The following is a 7,500-nucleotide window of genomic DNA, read 5'->3' on the forward strand; positions in this document are numbered from 1 at the left end:
TTGATACAGGACACGGGTAAAGGAGGAACACCAGTGGAGAGTGATATGTAAGTGGATACAGTTGCGGCTAGTTGAGTTTGCTGGCCGCGCACAACTCTCACACATTCGAAAACATAAACCTATCGTAAAGTTTCATGAGAATATTTTTCTTTAATAACGTATAGACATGTATGTATACTAAGTTTATTTTTGTGACAGCATTTTACGTGTCATCAGTTAGATAAAAATTGATCTTATTCGTAGTGCCTTTGAAATGTATCGCAGAGATTACGTAGAGTTATTTCAAGAGTGTTAGTGCTGAACTCACATCTTAACCCCACCCTGGCCGCCATATAAGGTTTGTTTTACTGTATCACCACATCAGTAAAAACCTCACACCTCGCTCACAAATAAACGCCCCACGCTAATCACTGCCTTTTCATACTTTTTTTTTTCTCGTCTCAAGCTGTTATCGCCTGCCTGGCAGAGAGAGAGAGAGAGAGAGAGAGAGAGAGAGAGAGAGAGAGAGAGAGAGAGAGAGAGAGAGAGAGAGAAGCCACGGTCGAAGAAGGCCGTGGGAGTGAAGGAAATCCTATTGGGCGACAAGTTACCCACGAATCGAATGCTGGGCATTCTGTGGGACCTGGAAGAGGACGAACTAGCGGTGCAAGTCCAAATACCAAAGAAACCAGAGACAAAGCGGAGTCTCCTAAGCATGATCGACTCTATATGGTTCTATATATGACCCATTGGGGTTTCTCGCTCCTAGTGTCATAAGAGCAAAAATGATTTTCCAGGAAGCGTGCAAACGCAGAACGGGATGGGATGAGGAATTAGCTGACAGAACAATAACAGCTTGGCGAAAGTAGCTGACTGACCTTCCCCACCTTATGCGAATAAGCGTTCCAAGATGTTATTAACACAAGGCAACCAGTATTACAAGAGACGTACAACTGCACCACTTCAGCGACGCTTCTCAGCATGCCTATGGCGTTGTATCATACCTGAGGATAACAGATGTTGAAGGATCACATCAAATCTCTTTTGTGTGTGGTAAGGCCAAACTGACCCCTCTGAAATAATAGATCCCGTCTTGAACTGTGTGCTGCAGTATTGGTCACGAAGCCAAACAAACAAATACGTAAAGAGCTCGACCAAAGAATCAACAGATCGACATCCTGGACAGACAGTACAGCCGTCTTACAGTATATTAAGAATGCTGAACGACGCTTTCACGTTTTTGTGGCCAACCGGATCTCAGCGATTCATGAAGAATCCAACCCACCACGGAGCCGCCGTGGCACAGTGGAACCATGCGTGCTTTGGGGTCCGAGGGGTCTCAAAGCGCTCGGGTTCGAATCCTGTCCACGGTCCGAGTGTAGGTTGGGCTTCCTCACTCAGGGCAACGGTTTCCTAGCGGGTGGGCTTTGAGATAGGAGGTGGCCCAAAAAGTATCCCCTTTAGCCCATAAATTCCCGTGAAAAGCCTACAGGGTATAGGGTTATATATATATAAAAAAAAAGTGGAGGCATGTGAACTCGTCAATAAACCCGGCAGATGATACCAGTCGAAGGCTGAACGGAACGGATCTCACGAGGAGCAGTAGATGGATTCAAGGGCCAGCTTTCCTCTCCTTAGATGAAGACCAGTGGCCGAGGAACGACTTAAGGATTCCAAATCTCACCGATGGGCCCCAGAAGTGAGGAAGGAAACTACGATACTGACAACTAATGTGAGTCAAGGACAGGACGTCCTGGAGAAATTATGTTAGAAAATACTCCTCTTGGTATAGGTTCCTAAAAGGAGTAGCATGGCTCAGAAGATTTCTACAATGGCGGTTTGGGAAGAAAGACGTCTCATGTCATCGAGAAACAGACTCTTGGCAAGAAAGGTAGAAGAACCAAGGCTTGCGATATTAAGGTGCCTACAAAGAAACACTCTCTCTCTCTCTCTCTCTCTCTCTCTCTCTCTCTCTCTCTCTCTCTCTCTTTCTGCCAGGCAGGCGATAACACAATCACTAATATCTTTTCTCTTCTTTCTTCTCCCTTCCACTCTCAATGTCGTCTTTCTTTTACTACACATGGACCCTTTATATACTCACTCACACCCCATCAGTGACCCGGTCACATATTATAACTTAGATAAGATCAGTCAGTCAGAAGTTAGTTGAGAGTCAGTCAAGGAGTTGGAGGGTCAAGCACGATGTCTTCCACTGTGTGGCAAAACTGTACTATCTGAACCAATACAGCAGTATGTAAGAAAACTAAGAAGACATGTTCCTACCACGTTTATGATGTTACCTACAACAGAGGTCTTCCAGAAAGTGTGCCCCCCGAACACCTTGTGCCCGGTCCACCATCACCGCTCTCCACACCCCAAACATCACCCTCTTCTTCACCACAAGTTCGATCCTCCTCGCCATCCTTGCCAGACTCTCTATCTTCTTTGGATAATTCTGATGATTAGACTTGACACTTATTTCTGTGACTTTACATTAGTGTAAACTTAGATATGGAAGAATACCATAACACAGTAGCTCCTTAATTAACCATACGACATATACCTAACAAAATCTTATACAGCTTATATATAATCACTGACAGATATCGAATAAGAAAAAGAAGAAGAAAAAAAAAAAAAACGCTGTGCATTTCATAAAAAAAAGAGTCAGTCTACTGAAAAGCTTTCTCTGCTTTCTCAAATGTATTCATGTATTGTTTCGACTATTTTCAACAATCTCCTGTGAAAGTTACTGGTGTCTTTAAGATTCAATCAATAGTTAAAAATACATATGATGGTGTGGAAACGGTACCAGTTCAAGACCTCTGGAGTCACAACCAAGAAGTGAAGGGGCCGAATGATGATTACTGGAATTGTCTTCTTCCACACCATAGCGCATTGGTTCCAACCTGTGGCACCAGTACCACTGGTGGTATGCGAAGGCCTTCCTGATGGTACATGAGCACTTCAGAATCATAGGCGATTTTTAGTTAAATTAAATTAATTTATTTCTCAGAGAAATTATTATTATTATTTTTTTTTTATTTATACTATGTTTTGCCTTACACAAGATAATATGGCATCGATCAGCTGGTGGGGAAGAGACAGATGCATCCCTCACATTAAATTGATTGTGTTCCTTGTTGTTTGTTCATTTGTGTGTACTCTACTTGTCAATAAATTGATATTTGATGGATCTGAGTTTTCTTGAACCGCGTGGCACGCGGGACTATACGGAATCTCCAAGTGGTACTCGCTCAGGAGTCCAGCTAAGTTTGGGAGTCATTGCTAGAGCGTCTGCGTGTCCACTTCACAATATATATATATATATATATATATATATATATATATATATATATATATATATATATATATATATATATATATATAAATGAATTAATCAAGACGTTGTGACTTTCAAGATACATAGAAGAAAGGAAACGTTTCCTGTGAAACACATTTATGGTCAGACTAGAACTTATGATCAACAAATATGTTCCAACATTGTTTGTGTGTTTAAGGAAACGTGCATAAAAATCTAAAAGATTCATGAACATCTAAAAGTCCACGTGAAATAAGCGTATAGATAACTATATACACTGACAGACAGCAACACGAGAGAGAGAGAGAGAGAGAGAGAGAGAGAGAGAGAGAGAGATGGCAGTGTATGGCAGGTTTGTCAGGCTGGCAACACCGCTCCTTTCCTTATATGGTGCCCCAGGCCAGGGTGTCCCCATTCACTTTCTTATCGCACAGTCGGGCCTCACACGGCTCACTCACTGCCGTTGCACCACGTCCCCGGGCACCCCTCCTGCTATGGCCTCAAACTTTAATATAACACAAATGAACTAACTTGCTCCGTAATACAAATTAATCAATAGGCAAAACATTCCCCTTTTATTTAGTCTAGCCCTATCTTGTCATTATTCCTTGACCAGCTCTTGGCTTTCTGTGTGTGTGTGTGTGTGTGTGTGTGTGTGTGTGTGTGTGTGTGCTCTCACCTAAATAATGTGAGAGATAAACAAATCAAGCATCATATCGGTGTCAGTATATCTTTATGAACAGACGGCTCCTTGTTTCCTGGGAATGGTAACATGTTAGGTTTTACCATCCAGATCACAACAGTCTCTCATACCCAGACAAGGCAGAGACAGATTGCAGCATACGACTACTGCAGGCGACATACTGTAAATTGCTAGACAAATGTATCTTGCTTTTATCTTCATAACAAAATAATACAGTGATGGACAAGAACAAAAAGAAAAATTCATATCCGTTAATAAAACAACTACACCGTGATTATATATGAAAAGTGCAGCATAAAATTTGTAAATACGTAATGTAAAATGTTGTTTAAGATGTGTTTCCTGAACTATAAATTAAATATGAACTGAATGATGGTCAATGTAACAACTTCAAGAATCAACAAGGCTGGTAATGGGCTAGTTAGGAATCATGTGAGTTTAAGAGCACAGATGGGAGTGGCATTTGCGTCTTTACCTCCTCCTAAATATTAAAAACGTTGCCTCTCCGCCAACTCTGTTAATCCTAACACACCCAAACTTCTTCCAAACAACCTACTAAAAATACTCTACAGATTAGTAAACATGTAAAGTGAGTGAGAAGGGATGCAAGGTTCAAAGTAACAACTACAAAAGGAGAGAGAGAGAGAGAGAGAGAGAGAGAGAGAGAGAGAGAGAGAGAGAGAGAGAGAGAGAGAGAGAGAAACGAGGTCATGGGCACCAACAGGTGGACACTCCAGCTGAGTGGACTACAGCAGCTGGTAGCACCGGTCCTGTAAGGGAGGGAAAGAACAGTGACGCTCCCCTGCCGCTGCCCGCCTCACTATCACAAGCCCTCATCCTGTGTATTAATTAACTGATGGCACCTGCTATTTTCTTTAATTATTTGCATTACTGGCTACTTTCTCTTCTTTTTACGTCAATTCAAGATTAATTCAATGAAACTGAAAACTATAAGTACTACATGTCTCACACCATTTAGCTCCATGGATATTCTGTTCAAAACTCATGCACACATTACCATCTCAACTCGTGGAATGCAGGAGTTAACTATTAGCTTATCCATTTTTCACTTCTTAGTAAGGAAAGATCACGTAACACTCTAAGCACTCGACTGATCAATTGATTCACTCCAGTATTTCACTATACTTTTATTTCTCACACACACACACACACACACACACACACACAAAAAAAAAAAAAAAATACGTCAACAGCCGCCTGTCTGGCGCCAACACAGAGTTAGACGCCATATGTTTTGAGGAGCAATATTAGTCCAGTTACTCATCACTGTGTGCTACAACAACCTCTGAGGGTGGGTAACAAGAAAAGACAGGGTTGAGTTTGTGCCTGCAGTGCCTCACACGGCGAGAGGCATCAACAATATTGGTTTAGTTACTAGATGAATCAAGCAAATGCATTCACAAGGACTGAACTTGTCACTGAAGCTAAAGGAAGTCGTAGGATGAAGCAATTACAGTCAATAATCTGAAGTGATGCAGGGACAGCTGGAGGAAAGAAAGAAGCTGAGTAACCATGGTATGAAATGAAGAGATGGGGTAAGAGATGGAGGAATTAATAACGATATAACACATTTACCTTTGAAGATGAAAAAAAAGTCTAATTTAGGAGGGAAACGTACAAGGACTGAGAAGTTATGTTATTAAAATATCCAACATACAGATTAAAATGAAAGTAATATGAATGACGTAAGTGATGAGAGAGAGAGAGAGAGAGAGAGAGAGAGAGAGAGAGAGAGAATAAGGACATGCCTTTGACACGCCGTTTTCTTCAACAGCTTCGACAGAAAAGAAACACGTTGAACGGGTACCTTAAGTATTTATTTAGAATCAGACACAAGGAGAACAAAACTACATGAAACATTTCCACGCAACACAATTAATCAATCAACACTCATCAATCAAACTGTTAAGAGAGGTAAAACATGGAGGTACAGTATTTAACTCATGAGAGAGAGAGAGAGAGAGAGAGAGAGAGAGAGAGAGAGAGAGAGAGAGAGAGAGAGAGAGAGAGAGAAGGGGGGTGGGAAAACGATATTGTAAAACTGACGTCTCTTACGAAACATTTATTGATGACTGATTATAAGCCTTAAGTCTCCCCCCTGTCCACATTCCATGGTATATACTGACTACTATTTCCTACTATGGACGTGTCATCACCAAACTGCACTCGTCGAGGAAATATCATCACAACTAAGCAAAAGAAGCCAATGAGAGAGAGAGAGAGAGAGAGAGAGAGAGAGTGGATGACGGAAAATTATTAAACACTGTACGATAATTATTCCAGTTGACGTCACTAGTTCTGAGTTAAAGAGATGACGTCATGGTTTGCCAGACGCACGAAAGTTGGGACGATGACTAACATTCTGTAATTCATCTCTCTCTCTCTCTCTCTCTCTCTCTCTCTATCCACTTGGCAGAATGACCTAATGAACTTCTTTATTAATACCCATTGGCATCTCTCTCTCTCTCTCTCTCTCTCTCTCTCTCTCTCTCTCTCTCTCTGGGAAATAATAAGAAAGTAAACAATAATATAATGAATCTCCTCTCTCTCTCTCTCTCTCTCTCTCTCTCTCTCTCTCTCTCTCTCTCTCTCTGTGTGTGTGTGTGTGTGTGTGTGTGTGTGTGTGTGTGTGCCAGAGGAGGCATGCAGCAATGGGTCTAATAAAGATCGAAGAAAAAGATATGAAGAAACAAATGAATGGATAGTTAGTTAATCTGCGGTGGTGGCTGAGTTCATGACAGTACTGAATGAAGAGGCAGCGGTGGTGGTGGTGGTGGTGGTGCAAGTAGGAGCTTTCGAGGATACTGATGCTGTGAAGGTCGTGTGGATAGTAATGGCTTTGTAGCATGTTGGTGTTGTGATGATGGTGGGGCGACTTGTAAATGCTGATGGAAAAATACAAAATGGTGGTAATGTTGCTGATGTTTGTGGTGATGGAAGCGAAAGTTTGGGATTGGAAGATTGTCCTAGTAGTAGTGGTAGTAGTAGTAGTAGTAGTAGTAGTAGTAGTAGTAGTAGTAGTAGTAGTAGTAGTAGGAGGAGGAGGAGCTATCGTTGCTGTTGTTGTTGTTGTTGTTGTTGTTGTTGTTGTAGCAATAGTAGTAGCAGTACCAGTATTGACAATAGTGTAGCAGCAACAGTAATAGTATAGCATTAGTAGTAGCAATAGCGATTTTTTTTGCGGGGCAGTTGTAGAAGTAGCACAACAGGTTTTTAGTTATAGTAGTAGTAGTAATAGTAGTAATTTTACAGATAGATAGATAGATAGATAGATAGATAGATAGATAGACAGATAGATAGATAGATAGATAGTAGTAGTAATTGCTGTAGTAGTAGTAGTAGTAGTAGTAGTAGTAGTAAAACTAACAGCAGCAGCAGCAGCAGCAGTAGTAGTAGTAAAAACATTATAATTACGATTTCTATAATGAGCATCGTAATCACTGGCATCATCATCAGCATCATTGTCATCATTTCG

The 7,500-nt window shown here is 41.2% G+C and overlaps 1 protein-coding gene across 15 annotated transcripts in view; it reads right to left on the reverse strand.

The window, feature by feature from the left end:
* Positions 1-7,500, reverse strand: part of LOC123504632 (paxillin-like) — a 93,763-nt gene that overhangs the window by 39,394 nt on the left and 46,869 nt on the right. The window lies entirely within an intron of this gene.

The sequence above is a fragment of the Portunus trituberculatus genome, chromosome 16, assembly GCF_017591435.1.
Source record: "Portunus trituberculatus isolate SZX2019 chromosome 16, ASM1759143v1, whole genome shotgun sequence".
NCBI lineage: Eukaryota > Metazoa > Arthropoda > Malacostraca > Decapoda > Portunidae > Portunus > Portunus trituberculatus.